Source organism: Callospermophilus lateralis, chromosome 8 (assembly GCF_048772815.1).
Source record: "Callospermophilus lateralis isolate mCalLat2 chromosome 8, mCalLat2.hap1, whole genome shotgun sequence".
Lineage (NCBI taxonomy): Eukaryota > Metazoa > Chordata > Mammalia > Rodentia > Sciuridae > Callospermophilus > Callospermophilus lateralis.
In genome coordinates, this window is record NC_135312.1 from 85,248,552 (window position 1) to 85,267,818 (window position 19,267).

General features: G+C 35.4%; 1 protein-coding gene across 1 annotated transcript in view; it reads left to right on the forward strand.

Annotated features, from left to right (window-relative positions):
- Col25a1 (collagen type XXV alpha 1 chain) overlaps positions 1-19,267 on the forward strand; it is a 435,459-nt gene that overhangs the window by 291,056 nt on the left and 125,136 nt on the right. The window lies entirely within an intron of this gene.

Here is a 19,267-nt window from a genome sequence, read left to right on the forward strand (position 1 = left end):
GCTGCGTGATTTAGTAATGACTGACACAAATACCACAGTGCTTGTAAGTGAAAAAGCTTAGTAATGACTAAGGTATATATCTTGTGCATTGTCTTAACCTGATGCCCATGAATAAAACATTCTGCGATAATTAGACCACTGATTAAGGGGCAGCATCACTTCTAGCTGTCCTCAGCAGCCACCTTCCCAATGACTGTTGGGTCCTTTGGGTTTGCATGCATTGTTTTGCAACATAAAGGCCATGTGGTCTTTTTCTTAAGTTAAACTTTACGTGTTATTGCATAAATGTGCTTTATTATAGATAAAAATATTAATGTATTCTACATATTTATTCTTTATCCTGTGTTGGAATAATACTTATTTGTCTGATTTTCTGCATATTTTTAGGCAGATAAAAGGTGTAACATGATTTAGCATAGTGGGAGGAAGGGCAATCTTTTATTCTTTTCAAATATGGCCCTTTAAACCATTATAACCAATGGTGAATGCTTTGTTGTTACCTTGGTAGTGCCAAGTCCTCTGCTTCACATCTGTGCCTTATTATCCAAATGTTCAGACATACTGTTCCAATGATGTAGTGGCTCTGTTCAGACATACCTTTCAATTTTCTCATGTCACTATGCACAACAGCAAGTAATTGGTTGAAGAGAGTAATTTTTTTTTCCAGTGGAAAGCACATTTAAAACTTTCAGGTTGAAAACAGAAACTATGTAGTCTTTCTGTAAAGTGTACTGTGTTTAGTTAATTATTGGATTCATTTATACTGCATAGAGCTTTCAGGGGTTCATTAGTTTGTTTTTTTGCAAAAACTGCAGTTGATACAAACCTGAAAGTTTTTTGTCTTCTTATCTCCTTGTGTTTCTTGAACCAGATAAAGGTTATGTTCCGACTTACTTTTCTTTTTATCCTTTATTCTTCATATAGAAATAATGATTACGCCTTGGAGAGTTTTCAGGGTACTTATTCTAGCCAGTGACCTGCTTCAAGCTAAAATTCTCTCTTAATGGTCAAGAGAGTAAACATCATGCTTATCTACTGCATAGAAGGGAATGGAATAAATCTCCCATCACTTGAACTGATTAGACATTAGCCACTTGTTCTGTAGGTGATGATCATTTCACAAGGCGTGTCTCCACGTATTGATTATCATTTCTTTCTACACCCAATGCCAAAATCACTCAACTTGCCTTTCCAGGTAAGAGGGAAACTGTTTCCATTCTGAGAACTCTTCTTTTGGCAAAGGAAGTGAAGGGGTGGTTCGCAGCTTAGCTGTCATCAGTCTGCATGCAGTTCTCGTTTTCAAAAAGGTGTGTTGGCTTTCATCGTGACCAAGAGTGATGATTGATTATAAAGCTAGGCCAAATTTTCAGGATGAAACTTGAAACCTTCTGAAATTCACCTGGTTTCATGTTGCATTACAAACTAAGACTTGGACTCGGTTCCCTGAAAGTTTGTTCAAAGTTCATGAACTACTTTGACAAACGCAGACTGCCTTTCATACAGATTTCAGCCAGTTTTCACACCCACTGGGGCCAAGTTTCACACGATTCAGGGGCCATTTAGCATTTCGGGTGGAAAAGTGGCAAAAAAATCATCCTATTTTCTCCAGGATTTTACTTTGTATTGAAGGAATTTGGATTTAATTCATAATGCGGGATGGATCTTCATAGGTAATATCCTAAATGTCCTGGAAAGCATATGTGAAAGAGAATGAGAACCCACTGAATTTACTCATCTTTCCTCAGATTCCTAATTTAGAAACAAAACAGGTCACATTCAGTGCTCTTAGAATTTTATAAACATTCCTTTCTAGTAAGATAATATTTAAGGTAGTGTTAGCTTACTTATCGGGAAATTTATCATGTAAAGATAGTAATGTGAAGATTTCATATTTCCAGAGAAGCAAGAGTAAATTAGAACTGGAGAATCTTCAATTTCAATGAAAATTAATTATTCTATCAATCATTCAGGCACACTGTTGCAATTAGTATTAACTGGACATTCTTTTTTATTTTAATGCAGTCTTTGTATTTGATTACCCCATCCATTTTCATCCTATCACAGATTTTGAGTTCCACTTTTTGTTTCGAAGGATTTATTTCTTTGACTTAGCAATATGACCCTCCAAACTCCAGCTTTTCAGTTTTTTGTTAGGTGATTTTCCGTTGTGGATCCCTTACTATTTCCTTGAATTTATATAAGGTTTTTTGGTGTGTGTTTCTCTTTGGCTCTTCAAATGCCAAAGAGGGGTATATTAAGCCATAATGTGTGATCCAAACCAGAAAAACTCAAAGGTATGATAGAAACGAAGAATGGGAGACTATTTGGAAATAAATACATATTAAGGCATATATGTGTTGAATGCTATATTTCAATTTACTGTGCATAATATCATGGAGACTGTGAGTCCATTTTTTCTTTCCTCTTCTATAACCACCAAATCCAACCTGCTATTATCTCATACCCTTGATTACTGCAGAAGTCTTCCAATTAATCTTCCTGCTTCCACTCTTGACCCTATATAATCCGTTTTCTCCACAGCCGCCAGAGAGATCATTTTACATTGTAAATTAGATCATGTTACTCCCTTTTTAAAACCTTAGAATGAAATCCAAGCCACTGTGCTTGGCCTCCACAGACCTTCAAGGTCAGCCCTTGCCACCTCTGTAACCTCATGTCACACTAGCCTTCCCTGTCCCTCCCCCACCTGCCCACCATCCTCCATCTACTTGTCCTCCCTGTGTTCTGCAGACACATCATAGTCAGACCCAACTCAGCAACTTCTCACTTGCTCCTCAGTCTCCTTGCGATTGGTTCTTCTTATCATTTGAGGTTTCATCTCAAATATCGCCTCCTTGGGGAGAGCTTCTCTCACTGCCCAATCTGAATCTGAGATGATCCTATTTTGTTTATTTATTCCCTTACTTGTTGTCTGTAAAATTTGCCCCTCCCTCCTGAGAACATAAACTACAGAAGAAGGACCTTATCTCTCTTGTTCACACCGTCTTCGCATAGAAAAAAGACTTCGTGAATATTTATTGAACGTATGTGTAAAATATTATTAAATCATTTCTGGCCTCAAGAAGTTGATAATCTCATGAGTGTCTCAGTAATATTATGTGATTATGTTGTGTGCCTTAAGTAGCTATTCCAAGAGATGCTAGAAAAGTGAAAACTTTTCCATATTAAGTTATTATGCTGCGGAAGAGAAGATGCTTGAGCTAAGACTTGGTAAATGGATTATCTTTAGAGGACAAAATGAAGAACAAGACATTACACATTCCAGGGAGAGGAAATAGTTTAAACACAATTATAAAAGTAGAGGATCGAAGGATCCATTTAAAGAACAAGAGCATTCTATTTTCTAAGAAAATAGGTTGAATATTGAAAAATTGTATCAGGCTGATTAAATGAAGTGATATTATAGGGAATATCTAGTGAAGCAGGCAGTAGGGAACCACTGAAGATCTTTTAGTACATCATTTGATGTGTATTACCATTGGGTTTTTATTACCAAATATCTTTATAAAAATCTAATTGTGTTGATGTCTACTGTAAAATGAAATTGGGATAGATTGAAAGTAGGGTGACCAAATAGACCAGGAAACTATATCAGTCATCCAGGACAAGGTCTGAAGAATCCAAGCCAGAAGAATACTGTCTGGTTTTCAGCAGGGAGGTCACTTGAAGGGATAAGCTGGTTCATCATGGAACATCAAGCATCCCTGGAGACAAGGGGGCATGCTGAGCTGAAAACTTAGTATCAAAGAAAGAAGTTCAGCAATGGGGAGGGGCTAAGTTGGACAAGCAAGCAAGAGATTCTGAATGGGTCACCAAAATATGGAAGAAAACTCCACTTTCCCCACGGGAGCAAGGGTTTGAGTTTATTTTTTCTCACATAATAACAAATATGGAGAAGACAACTGGTGATGTTAGTTATGTAATTCACGATGTTACTTTGAAAGTCTCTGTGAATCTCTTTGCCTTTCTCTCGCAATTGCAGGAAGAAGGCTGCTTCAAGTCCACTCATCATGTCTGTGTCTATATTAGCAGGGTGGATAGAATACAGTTCCAAGCAAACAGAAATTCCCCCATGAATTTGATAGCAGACTTCAGCTTATGTCACACAGTCACAAAGTTATCCCAAAATGGAAGGGACAAGGAGAATGAGATTTGAAAAGGAAAGCCAGATCATCTCACTGATACAGTTTTCCATAAGTGCCAAGCTAAGGTGTGGACACACAAATAAGGAAAATCCAGAGATGGCATTTGTAGAAGAAACTTGACAAGAGAGAGATCTTAATGCAAAAGGTGGGAGATGGGTTCATTCTCTATTAGATTTTCACCCAGAACCAGTGACCCTGGGTGAAGGTTAAAGATTTTTTTAAAAAGTAATCTCAGGGAGAAAAATTGAAAGATTTCGTTTTAAAATGTGAAGATTCAAACTGGAACTTGGAGCTAACTGGATGGAGGAGCTGAAGTTGAAAAAGAAGATAAAGATAGGTTTGAAGTTTCCAGCTTTCTTACTTCATAAAATCAATCAGAAGAAAATCCAGAGGACAAATGATACGTTGGATTTTTTGTTATGTTTAATTTGTGATCTCAGTGAGATAGTTCACTGTGATATTATAGCAAAGAGAAACATGAGACTGGGTTTCTGAGGTGGCACTATCACTGGAGGTGACAGTTACAGAACTGAGCTGTCCCTGAGTGAGAAGTGAAATGCTAGGGTCAGAAAAATGGTGGGAGGAAGAGTGAGGGGAGGAAGTATTCTGCCTAGGATGGATCCCTTGGAAATATCCATATTTGGGGAGTGGGACTAGGACAGCAAAGAGAGGGAACATTCAGAGGTAGAACAAAGACAGTGCAGAGTGTGAATACTGAAGGAAGACCTAGTTTAAAGACACGTGGCTAACAGAATAGTCTTTATAATTTTTAAAATTTTTATAAATAGGGGTAAATCTAAAGCCCCAGGAATGAGGTCCATAAAATGCTTCTGGGTTGGTGTTTGGAGTCCTGGGATATGCTTTGTTAAGTACTGAGAGTAGAGAAGTCAGACGACATGAAGTTAAAAGGTAAATGGGAGGCAAGTTGACCATCTTTGAACACAGTTGATGGCATATGATTTAATGCGGAAGAAAGTAGGCTAAGGTTTTGGGCATCAGCTTCCTATCAGTCTCCTCTGAGCCAGTTTCAAGCTTACAGTTGTAGGTACAGCATAGCAATCATAAATATCAATTGGTTTTATTCAAGACTATAAAATTGGAGTATTAGATTTCTGCAGATGAATGAATTGTGGCATTAGAATTGCACTTCCCTGCTCAGTTCCTAGGGAGATGTCATTACAGATTTTTCCATTAAACTTTGATTCATTTTTTTTTTTTTTTTGCACACATCACACTTCTGCTGGTAGGTTTTAAGCCTGGAGGATGAAGATGGTGCTTTATCTGTGCCATCGACACCAGCCCAGGCTTGATTTTTCTTCATCTCATCCTCACAGCTTTGCAACTTCAAGTTTTGAAGACTATGAAGTGGTCCTATAGTGACTCGTAGGGGCTGAATGACCTGCTGTCAGGAGTTGTAGGGGAGTCCTAGACTGAATGGAAGGTGGGACTAGTAAAGAATACCTTATCTAATAATTGTAATTTCTTATTACTTAGTCTTACTGCTTGGTGACTACCTTTGTTGACAAGTTGTAGACTTCATCTCTAGGCCTTCAACAGTTCAGTGAGATGGGATAACAGGAGAAAATTAATAAGTGTAGATGCAGTGAGTGAAATGACTGTCCCCACGGGTTGGAGTCAGGCTGGATAGGGATCAAATTCTAACTTTACTACTCCCTGTCATTATGGTTATGATAAGGATTAATAAAATGATGTGTGAAAAATCTATAATGAGCCCTTGCCAAATCTTGACTGATTATTCTTCCAGGATGTCATGTGAGGAATCTGGGGTGAAGTAACTTGCCCAATTTGACACAGTTTGTAAGTGGTAGCAATGGAATTCAAATCCAGTTCTGTTACCCTCTAGTTTTTACTATTTCTGGTGGACCAGACTGCTTCCCTGTCAATAAGATAGTCATCAACATCAATGTGAAGTAACAGAGGTTATAGAAGTATCTATGGAGGATGGGAGATGTAGCACAGCAGCGGAGCAGTTCCCAGGCATGTGCAAGGCCCTGGATTCAATCCTCAGTACTGAAAAAAAAATAAAATAAAATAAAAATCATGTGTGGATAAAATAAAAATAGTGATGATGTGTAATTTTTCTTCTTAAATGATGTTAATAACTGAACTGTATGAAAGATATAGCTTACTTCAACACCCCTATGAAATAGTTATTTTTAGATCCCCATTTCATAAATGAGGAAACCTAGACTTAGAAAATTTAACTATTTTGTTCAAAATAACTGAAGTGAGTTGCCAAACCAGAATTTGAACCTAAGTACTTACAGATCACATTTTATATACACTTCTCTCACTTATCCTCAAAAGAAATTCTGTGAGTTAGTGGAACAAATATGAATATGCAATTTTTTTCTGATGAGGATTGGAATCCAGCAGGGACGTGACTTATTCAAGACAGTGCTGGGACCCAAATTCAAATTTCAAAGTCTGCTCTTTCTACAATGCCAAACTGCCTCCAGATGGTGGCCAGGTCCCTTTCTGACTTTGAGATTCCATGCTTCTGTGAGTTAGATTGAAAAAGTCAGAGAATATACACAAATATGTAGCTTTTATTTATTTGCAATTATGATATGCACTGTCCATAAAACCCATGGAGTGCCAGCCCTCCAAAAAGTAATGAGTGAATATCAAATAGTAATCTTCTAGACCCTCTTTAGGTAGAACATAGGTAATCAGGGCAACATTGACTCTCATCCAAGAATGCAAGATTATCCAATTACATTCTTATAATACAGTTTTTACTTCTCAGCTCAGTGGCACTGTTGGAAAATTATATACCAAGATCCTGGTTATACTTGCCCCTAGTAATATTTTTCTCTAGGAAAATCTGATGAATGAAGTCTGTTTTCTACTGTTCTTAAAGCTATTTGTATGTTCTATGGGCTATTTTGTTGATTCTACTTTTATTCTGAGCTTCTCTGCAAAAATCAAATTACATTTCTTGATCAATAACAGGACCTCATTGTCAAGTATAAAACACTGAAGACTCTTCAGGATTTTCTCATTTTCATCTGCATCCACTACTGCTACCACTATCTCTCTTCATTAAGTGAAATTTTTGTTTGCTCAGTTCATAAAGGTATCTGCCCTCATCATGAACCACAGCCCTGGGAATCACAGTTCTACCCAAACTTTGATGATAATGGCTCATATTTCTTTTGTCTGTTTTAGTGACTTGAAAACATAGCCTTAACAATAAGCAAAGCTGTTTTAATATTTAATACTGTCTTTTAAAATTGGGAAAGGATCCTGTAAATGTGGCAAATTTATTCATCAAACCGAGGCAATAAAATTAACAAACACTGTAAGTTATCTTTTCACTCTATATTAGTTTCCTAATCATTTGGTTATCATTACATTGCCAAATAACCCAGAGCCCTGATAAATAAGAGATTTAGTGGTTATTGGTCTTAAATTATCAGCCAACAGCTGGTTTTAAATGAGTCCTAAGCTCTAACAGTTTCAATAAGCCACCCAGGAGCTCTGCTTAGCTATTTTCATAAAATTCCATTCTCTTCCTAGTACATTCAAAGTAAATTTTCATAACAGCTGGGACTATGCAAAGCTGATAGCATCTTTTAAAACATCTTCAGCAAGACAGATTAAGTTCCAGAAAAGGAAAGCATTTAGAAGTTTATTTTATTATCTTAACCTTTGTTGACTTAAATGATTAAACAGATTTTTTGGCCCTGCTAAAACATTTAGGCCTGGATATTAATTTGATGTTCTTATTTATTTAACCCTTGCCTTCCTCTTTAGAATCAATGAATACACTTCTCATTGGGTCCTGAATGTATTGCCTATAAAAGGGAATGAATATAACATAATGAAAGAAATAAATTGTGAGAAAATTATTTTAATGCTCCCAGTTTCAGCACAGTTGGCATGGATACAGCAAGCTCATTATAATGTGCAAATGTTCTTTTTATATTATCCAATTAGAGTTCTCCTTTTGAGTGTTCTCTTTCATCCTTTAAACCGTTAATAGTTGATATTTTGAATTAAACCCAGGTACATTTTAAAATTTCTCCTGATGTGGGTCAATTTGGAAAATAAATTATTTTTACAAGGAAATGGTTGATATGTGGACAATATTTCCCTTGGAATTCAGTGTTATAAATTATGTGTCCGTGTTACTGATTGAATGGCTAGACTAGTGGAATAAGAAAAAAAGAGGTATTTTGAAAGGTTAAGGAATAATGACCCTGCCTACATTGTATCACTTTGAATCTTGTTTTTCTTTAATATAAAAAATTATATAAGTGAATCTATTCCTATTGAATAAATGGAGTAATCCAGTAAAGTAAACTTTCATTTAAAATATTTAGAAATAAGAGGAAACAGTTTGCAAACCCCCTGTATTAACAGGGCAACAACACATTAGTGGAATGCGTGAGCCTTTAACTGAAGATTCTGTTAATGACCACACAGATATTAAAATGATACCTAAATCCAATCCCAGCACATCTTCTGGTGAAGAATTCTGGATAACAATGATAACCAATTTAAATAACCATTGGACTTCCTGTCTTTTAAGCACAATAACATTCGTGTCAAATAATTATTTTGTTCCATTTTCAAAGTAAAGGGAAGTTTTTCTCTGTCCACACTTTTATCCACACATCTTACTTTAACTGCAGTATTCTTATTTTTACTTTTTGTGACAATACTTTACACTGTTTTAGATTAATGTGCACCATTCACATTCTTCTTGAAATTGAGTAGAAAAATTTTAGATGAAAGAGAATTTATATGTACATATATTTAATATTATTTCTATTTCTTTCACTATAAGTGGTGCCTTTTGTAATATATTAAATAAGTAATTTAAAGACTTCCTTGATAGGTAGCACATTAATGATCCTCCCTCAAACATAAAACTATACAGAAGATGTTATTTACTTTGCCTTATATTTAAGCAAGCTAGTTTTTGTTTGAATTCAAATATAAGATTCTTAGATTTGTCATAACTATATAAATTTTAGCAATTATTTGCATTGATAACCGCAACTGAAGCATGTAATTAAATGTGGAGGGAATGGTAGATTTGGAGTTGGTGACTTTCAATATTATATAAAAGAGAGTAAGCTTTTAGTCAGTATTCTAATTTGTATTTGCAATGGACAAAAATTTCAATTTAAATTGTAGTTGGAAGTGTTTATTAAAATGAGCCTATTGCAAATACATAATATAGTAATTTATAAGCAATTTAACAAAATTCAACATTATTGCACCCATTCTTTTTTCCATCAAGTGCAGAATTATATTGCAGCTGGAAATGTTTGAAGTGAATTAACCAAAAGAAATCAAGAAAGTATGAAATGGCAGATTCTAGTGTTGCATTGGAATTTAGAAAAGGGGCTAGCAGGCCCTTTTTGCTTCTTCCCCGTAGAAGGGCTGGAACAAGGGCTTATGCATTGACAGGTCATGTTCAGGGGGAACAGTTCCTGTAGGTCTGGATAAGATGGGTCTCTGGAAAGTCATTTAATGCCAGACAGCAGCATCCTTTCATAAGCATACCTGACTAATGTGTCCAGCAGCTCCTTGTAGCAGACACAGTCTGTAAATCACAGTTGGCAAACAGGACCGGCTTTGTAGGAAGAAAGATGTCAGTTACAAGGTCCAAATTCAAATGCAGTTATGCGGTGAGTTTGGGGAAAGTAAGGAAACTTGACTTTTCATCTCTTAGAAGTCAGCTAAACTTTGAAGAATGCTGGCTGATATTAAGAGAAACCTTTGCTGACCACTAATGAGCTAATAGTATTTCTTTTTCTTTTCTTTTTTGCCCCCCTGTTCTGGGGATTGAACCCAGGGGCACTTTACCACTGAGCCACATCCCCAGTCGTTTAATTTTTTTTTTTTTTTTCAGATAGAATCTCACTAAGTTGCTTAGGGTCTCAATAAGTTGCCTATGCTGGCCTCAAACTTGTGATCCTCCTGCCTCTGTGTCTGAGCTACTGGGATTACAAATGTGTACCACCACACCACAGAGGATAACAATAATAGTAATAATGCTAAAGCAACACAGTTGTTTTCACAATTCCACTACCATAAAAACTTCTGGGAGTTTTTCTCATACTTTATTAACTTGTGAATTCAGCATGAATCTGCTGATAAAGGTGTCAGTGATGAAAAGGTGAGATTACAAACCTCCAGTGCAGCATCCAGAACATTAATGACCTAAATCACTGTTTCTTTACAGCCTGAAATAATTTATAAGAATTAAGAATTAAGCCTGGCTTGATGGCACATGCCTGTAATCCCAGAAGGTCAGGAGGCTGAGGCAGGAGGATGGCAATTTAGCAAGGCCCTAAGCAACTTAGCGAGACTCTGTCTCAAAATAAAAATTTTTTTAAAAAAATGGGCTGAGGATGTGGCTCAGTGATTAAGCATCCCTGGGTTCAATCCCTGGTACCATAGATAGATTATTAGATAGATAGATAAGGTAGGAAAATTATGGTGGGTAGGTAAGAAGAAAGAAATTGCCACAGCAGAGTGACAATGCTGTTCTGGCTTAAAGCCCACGATTGTGGTGTGCAATGGCGGAACTAACTGTAACCTTAGGAAGTACAAGGAAACAACAGGTGGCAATTCCTACCTCTTTCGCCATGTCTTCAAAAGAATGCGTCAGCCTAAACAGTCTGAGTTTGTTGGCAGAGAGAAGAAAGGCTTAGAGAGATACCATCCAATTTTTAATTAAGAATAATATTCAATTGTTTTCTAGTATATTTTTACTCTTTGGGCCTTTTGACAGGCCTCCTATTTTTAGAAGTTGAGTTGACCTGTTTATCTAGACTATTTCAGTTGTGGCCCAACCTTGAAATCTCTTTCCAGAATCTTGACCTCACCATCACAAAGAGGAGACCTCACTTTGAGAGATTTCCGGGATGGCCAAAGGGAAATTCTTTCACTCATAAGATAGGAAACACAGGATGAAGGCTGTGCGGACGGGCATGTGCTAAGCAACCAGGGAATCTTCTGAGACATGCCTTCATTCTAAGTTACATCTGCTATGTTGTTTTGATTGTCTTCTGAGAGTTTCCCAAGTTGTTTCTCAGACTAAGAATTATCAAATAGTTGCCTTTTTTGCAACCAATTATTTAAAATGCTGTACTGTGCTTCATTCTGTGTGACTAATTCTTAGACTAACTATAGATAAATTTTATATACACATTTATTTGTATATTTACCCATAATGACTCTTGCTTATAATATCTGTGAAACAGTGTCCACAAGTACAAGTTTTTTTACCTGTGCAAGCTCTAAACACAAATAAATATGAACCTATTCTTATTTATATTCTAATCCCTATTAAGAAAAGATAGGTATGTGTTCAAAGCAATCTGTACAGTTTTCTGGATAACTCAATATATCTTTCATAAACTCTTTTTTTTTTTAATAAATGGCTCTCTATTCAGTGTGGAATTTTAGAATTAAAGACAACATAATTAACCTTTAATAATTCAGTGCTTAATTTTTTTCTTGCACATTTAGCAAACAAGGAAAATTATTTATATTGTTCCCTTGCAGAATTGCAGGGAGACAAGCTCAGTGACCATTATTTTTTTTAATGTATTTTTTTTTAGTTGTAGATGGACATAATACCTTTATTTTATTTATTTTTATGTAGTGCTTAGGATAGAACGCAGTGCCTCACACTTGCTAAGCGAGTGCTCTACTACTGAGCCACAACCCCAGCCCTCAGTGACCACTCTTGACTAGCACACCAAAGATGATTCTGACTCCCAAGTCCAGTCCACTGACAGTTTTTTTGTTTTGTGTTTGTTTTTGTTTTAATTAGTTATATATGACAGAATACACTTTGATATTTCATATGTAATGGGGTATAATTTCTCATTCTTCTGGTTGTACGGAATGTAGAATCACACCGGTCATATAGTTATATATGTACATAGGGTAATAATGTCTGATTCATTCTACTACTCTTCCTACCCTCAAGCCCCCTCCCCTCCCTTCACTCCCCTCTACCTAATCTAAAGTAACTTTATTCTTCCCTAGGCCCCCCATGACCATTGTGAATTAGCATCTGCATATCAGAGAAAACACTTGTCTTTTGTTTTTTTTTTGGGGGGAATTGGTTTATTTCGCCCAACATGATATTCTACAGCTCCATCCATTTACCTGCAAATGCCATAATTTCATTCTTCTTTAAGGTTAAGTAATATTTCATTGTGTATATATACCACATATTTTTTATCCATTCATCTGTTGAAGGGCACCTAGGTTGGTTCCATAGTTTAGCTATTGTGAATTGAGCTCCTATAAACATTGAAGTAAGTGGCTGCATCACTATAGTATTATTATTTTAAGTCCTATGGGTATAAACAGAAAAGTGGGATAGCTGGATCAAATGGTGGTTCCATTCCAAGTTTTCTAAGGAATCTCCATACTGCTTTCCAAATTGGCCGCACCAATTTGCAGTCCCACCAGCAACGTATGAGTGTATCTTTTCCCTCACATTCTTGCCAACATTTATTGTTGTTTGTATGCTTGGTAATTGCCATTCTAACTGGGATGAGATTAAATCTTAGATAGTTTCATCATAGTCTTTGAGAGACAAGTGTTTGCCTTGACTTGAATGTTAAAGAAAAATTGAAAACAATTCTGGAGAAGTCAGTCACCTTTTCTTAGGTACTTTATTTCCTTTTCTTCCTTAGTGGTTGAGAAAGTCTAAAACGTCTTAGAATGCCAGTACCAAAATTTCTTTTTAGAAACATAAACTGATCCTGAGGAGCCTCTGATATGTTCCTTGCAGGCAACAAAAATTTTAGTCTTGTAGTTTTTTTAGCCTTGATTCTACCCCATCCTCAACTCATTTTTATCCTACTGAACTGTTCTTTGAGAAGATAAGTCTTGAAAAGCTTATAAATCATTAGCATAGTTTTATCAGGCGTTTTGAAAACCAGAAATTATTTTGTTTTGTGAAAATAGCTGCTATTCATCATATGGCAGAAAAACACTAGTTACAAGTTAACCATTTTCACTGAGTTTTACATTTCTGTCATACTATGTTCTCATCATTGAAATAATTTGGAATCTATTTGATAATAACTAATTTTGATGAAAACAGTGGCAGAGACTATTCTACCTTTTAACCATCAGTTGTTCTCTCTCTGCCAGATGAAGCTTCACCCCACAACACATGCCATTTTTATTTGGGGGCATAGATAAAAAATACATTATTTTTGTGTCAACAAAGCAAAGTTGCTAAAGGTTCTTCAGTGTTAGGGAACTCTAGAATACAACGTTAGAAAGCCATTCTCTGTATATATATTTTTTCTCAGTATGAAATTACTTTTCAGTCTTGTAACCTTTTGTTTTAGTAGTCATTTACAATTATTCCATAATATTGTAAAAGGAAATGGGTTTTGAGAAGTTACAGGAAGAAAGGACTATCTGGAGATCTATTAAATACTTTGGATCTGTTCAGAAAGTTAATGTGGAGATTTACAACTTCACCTTTCATCTTATGTTTTAGGCAGAAAAGTCAAACAGAATTGAAATGGAGACAGCTCTTCACATCACCATTACGGTGGTGACTGCTTCTGCTGTAACTCTATGCTGGTCTGTGGTATTACTTCCACTTTGGAGCCGTGTCCTTCTAATAAAAAGTGTCAGGGAAGAATGCAAAGTTTGAGTCCGGATATCTACCCAGAATTTTGTATAGTAACTGTGACCATAACTCTAGATTTTTAAAATGTGTCAAATGAAATGGCATGTGCCAACATGGTTGTAGTTTGAGAAACTGTCACAACTTATATGGGAGATATATATATATATATTTTTTTTTTTTTTTTAGTGTAGAGACTAACACCCTGGATTGTAGTGGGGGAAAAGAGTTCAATGTCTCTATTTTTCCTTGTTATTGGAATGTTTGCACTATTTTGTGCAATCTTCTCTCTGTATTTTGAGTTAATAATACTCAAGGGAACAGATTAGAGGCTGCAAACTGGTAGCCTATGGACCAGGTTCCAGTAGTAGATAAATCTTATTGATTTTCCCAAATTAGTTGCGAACATTTTGATACTGGATAATTTATATTAAAATCTTAAAAATTTTCTCTTGGAAAATGGGCAGATCTGGCACCCTTGGGTCCACCTTTTTGTTAAACTTTGAGTTTGCAGAAGCTGAATGAAACTCATCTGCTATAAGTGGGGTGCAGATTCTGCTTACCTATAGGGACACCCAGCCTGCTTTTGTTTATTGACATACAGATGCGATCCCTGCTGGTAATGGACTTTTTTCAATATTAAGTTTATTCTACTTCTGATATTATTATGCTGTGAACTTTTCCATCTTAACATGCATCAGGTAGGTCACAAAATGGTTAATACTAAATCATTTATTCCCTTTATTATGTTAAAGGCCATTATAATATTGTGGTCTTTAACATGATTTACATACCATTTGGTTTAAAATTACATGGATTTCTTACACAGGTGACTGTCCACTGGTGCTACTGGAGAATTTGTTTTATTAGTATACCAAGTCTGGTCAAAGGTTAAAATTAGTATTAGTTCAAACTTGATAGTTTTAAATCAATATTCCAATATAATGTATGTTTTCTTTAAGAATTTTTTTTCTAAAATATAAATTACAGAATAACAAATTTTCAGAAGTTACCTGTCACATAGAATAGACTAACAAGTAAATAATATGTAAATAATGTTTAAATGATAAGTTTTAATCCCTTGATAATATGTTTAAAATTAGAAACATCACAGACTTTGAAGGGTAACCCTAGAGAGTCACTCCTTTGAGGAAAATGCCATGAATTTAAAAATTTATGCAGGTTTTTCCCCTTTATGCTAGCTGATTACTTAAGGCAGTTCAGTTTAGATACCTGTACAGGGCACAGCTCAAGTTCATGGATATTTAAAATCATGTTATAAAGTTCTTGTGTGGCTTTCTTTAAAATCAAATGATTTCTTTTACAAATAGTAGTCAGCATATGTTTAGAAACAATTATTTTTTAACACAATGCACGTGTTTCCTGGGTTTTTATTGGTGGATTAATGGAAACATCTTCCCTTATAAAAAATTATAAAAATTATTAAATATTATAACAAAATTGCCTTATTGAGGCATCAATAAAAAAACAAAGGTATGGATTGTTTCGAATTGTCTCCAATAGTTGTACTGACAAATCTTCAGAGGGAGAACTCATTTCAGTACATATTGTTTGACTATTTTTTCTGAGTCTTCCTTGTTATAAAACTGATATAAAACCAGGTACAGTGGTGCAGGCTTGTAATCCCAGCAGCTCCAGAGACTGAGACAGGAGGGTTGCAAGTTCAAAGCCAGCCTCAGCAAAAGCGAGGTGCTAAGCAACTCAGTGAGACTCTGTCTCTACATAAAATACTAAATAGGGCTGGGGATGTGGCTCAGTGGTCTAGTGCCCTTGAGTTTAATCCATGGTACTTCGTCTCAAAAAAAAAAAAAAAAAAGAATTGAAACCTGATTTCTCTGCAACAAACAAAGAATTTGAAAGGTGGTCCAAAGTGTTCAAAAAAAGATGACATAAAAACATATATAAGCTTGATTATATTTCCATTTATGCAAAAGAGTTATGTACATTTGCAAATTTTTTCCTACTGTGTTTTTAACCACCAATAATGTAGGAATTGCAAGCTAGCTTTTATTAGAATTAAAAGTCATTTGGCAATGCCATAAAGGGTTTCCAGACAAATATCATGTTCTATTTTAAGAGAGTGGCAAGGAAGAAGATAATACGGTTAGGAGAAATTCACTTTCTCTATCAAATGTTCTCTCATAACTACAAAATTCTACAGCCAGCCATTTGCCTAAACCTCCTCAGGGGTATCCAAATTTATAGTTCCCAAATACTATTCAGGCACTTCCAATGACAAGGAGCTCACTCTCTTACAAAGCAGACTTCTGATTCTAGGCAGTCCTAAATATTACAAACAATTCATTTACTGAGCAAATATTCTTGCTCCTGCCTTTGAATCAGTCGACTTTTCTCTATTTCCTGTATGTTTAGTTTTAGTCCTGTATTCTGAACTAATTACTCTTCCATAGGACAATCCTTAAGTGAGTTTATAAAAATCCTGCAGCCCAAGGTTAGAATGAGCCCCAAGGTCCTGCTTGTACAAACTCTTATTGGCTACATCCCTCAACAACAGGTGACCTAGAGAAACTGAATACACTTCCGGTGGTGGGGGTTATGCACTGTGCTTTCTACTCAGTGTTAACTCTATTTAAAGTACTTCTCATGCCAGATGTGATGGTGCATGCCTGTTACCCCAGTGACTTGGGAGGCAGAGGCAGGAGGATTACAAATTCCAGGTCAGCCTGGTCAACTTAGTGAAACTCTGTCTCAAAAAATAAAAAGGTCTGGAGAGGTAGCTTAGTGGAAGAGCACTCTAGATTCAATCCCCAGTACATACTTACCTACAAAAATAAAGAAATAAATACCTCTTATATCCCAATTCCTCTTCTGCTCTAACTACATATCCTTTATGTATTCGTCATGTGCCAGTTTTGTTACTGCTTGTTCTCTGAACATGTTCCTGTTTGTGTCTTTGTGAAAGGGTAAATAAATGCCCAGAAATGAAGCCCATAATCTAGGTATGGTCCAGCCCAAGTAAAGTGCAATAGAAGCAACTGTTAAGTTCATGTTAATACAGCCTGGAATTAGATTAGCTTTGGACTACATTGGCATCTATAGCATATAATAATATATAGGTTTATTATCACCATTAATTCTAAAGGCTTTTACTATTATGAATGCTCAGCTCCTTGATTGTGCATTTATGTGGCATCACTTGTTTATTGAATCCACATTCTTTTCCTTACTTCTTTCTATCCCCACATTATTATAATGTGTTCATCATTTCATTCTGCTGACGTCCCTCTCTCTACTGATCCTGCAATCCAACAAGTATCATTTTCCTTCTTTCCCCCTATTTTCTGGAGTTCTGATATTCAGAAACAGATATACATATATAGACAAAAATTATTCCCAGATCACAAGTCTGAGAATCTGATTGGTTGATACAAATGTTGAATGGATCAGGACCAAGGGCATGAATTATGTGACCAGTTAAGCCCTATTTTCTAGGTAGATTGTGCAGCCGGTTATAAATTCACTGATTTTAGTTCAGGTTTCTCAGGTTAGTATCCAAAGGCAGGCAGTACAAGAAACTGACAGACCCCTTGCTGTAATTCAGTTACGTATGTACCTCCATCTACTAGTTACCCTTTTAAAAAGGGAAATAAATAAAACATTTTAAAACTGTACAACATAAACTTTACCAATCTTTCTATTTCTTGTTCTGTTTCTTCTTCCACTTTCCACAAAAGTAGAAACTGTACAATTGGATCATGTTTTGAGGGGAAAAATGCTCGTTATTTTGAAAGTAATTTCCTCAAGCCAAGACATATTTAGATCCCCAAGGTTTTTGCTTTTATAGTTTCTTTATTTTTCTTGGTATTGAATAGTTCTGATATTTATGGCAATTTTTAATGCAAATAGCTATTTTCTGTTTGACAGAGAAATAGAAACGAAAAATGAAATTGGTTACTATTGCTTTCTTCTTTCAACTAGTAACCTTTTATTATAGGCCTATTTCTTCATCATTGTGCTCTTTCTGATTCTATCTGAAAAAAATACTCTTCCTGATTCTCTTAGAATATTACCTCATGCCCTGAGGGCTCCACGTACTCCTGACACAGATCATGGTGTGCCATCCCCTCTGTTGCATTAATCCTTAATTTGGCTTTCACTTCCTCTTTCTTCCTCTCCTTTTATCTAATTAGACAGTCATAATGAAGGAAATCCTACAAAGAATAAGAGAGTAGAAGGAAGTCCACTCTACTTCTTAATTATTAAGGGCTTACAATCCACAAATTGGATAATGATACTTTGTACAAAAATTGATTCAGGCATGTCCTTTGCACATATTTTTTTTTTTCTCAATCACGTTTGTTTTGTCACTTTTCAACTTTCCTGGTGTTTCACAATTTCAAGAAACAGGACAATTGTACAATTGATGTTAATGAATCTTCACCTCATCTGGATGTAATGTTACGGATCTTTGTCCCATCACCGTGAAATGATAAATTACTCTTCCTCTCTTTTTGTTTCATTATTGTTAAGAGCCCATGTCAACCAAGGAGAATGGTTGACAGTGCCTTATGTAAAAATAAGCAATGCAGTTTCAGTAATGACATGACAGGCCTCCATCTTGTAATTTTTTTAGCCACATATGGGAATCATAAAAGTTGTAGCTGATGAGGTGATAGAACTGGTACCTTATCTAAGTATCCCAGATGCCACCTGGTTTTTAACACATAAACTTTGTTCCTTATGGGTACTGAAATTGGAGACCCCAGTTGAGAAAAAAAAGGATCTATGAAGCACATCTGTATTTTGTAAATTGGGCTATTACTTTTATATCTTTTAAGACATCAGAGAAAGTTTTTTCCTTGGTCTTGATTATGTATGTATTCAAACATAGAACACTGTCAGTCTTCTATTTGTTGTCAAATAAAGAAAATACATACATCATTTAACATTTACTAAATTGGAAGATCATGTTATGCTTTGAATTAGTTCATGAAATCGTGGGAAGAAAAAAAATCTAGCTTCTGTTGTATATGGATGAATTCCTTTGACAAATGGAATATTAAGTACCTTTAAATTGGGAATTGATCCCATTAAAAATTGCATATAAAGCTTATTTTGAGACCTCATTTTCAGTTGCTTTGGAAAACAATGAAATCTTTATTCTTGACTTTTTGACTGGCCTGTGATCATGTAAGTATTTGAAATTTGAAAGTATAAAAAGAAATTTGAGGTATAAAATATCAAATATCATCACCAGTATTATTTCAAGTAAACCATATGTGCAAATATACATATCGCTTTTAAAAATTAAATATAATAAACATTCTAGCATGTGATATACAGCTTAATATAAAAATGTACTGCATTTCCTCATCAACCACAACTAGGAAATTAAAACCAAAAAAGTAGGATTTCATATTGCAATTTCTAATATCCATATAATTATAAACTTTAGATTTAGTTTCCC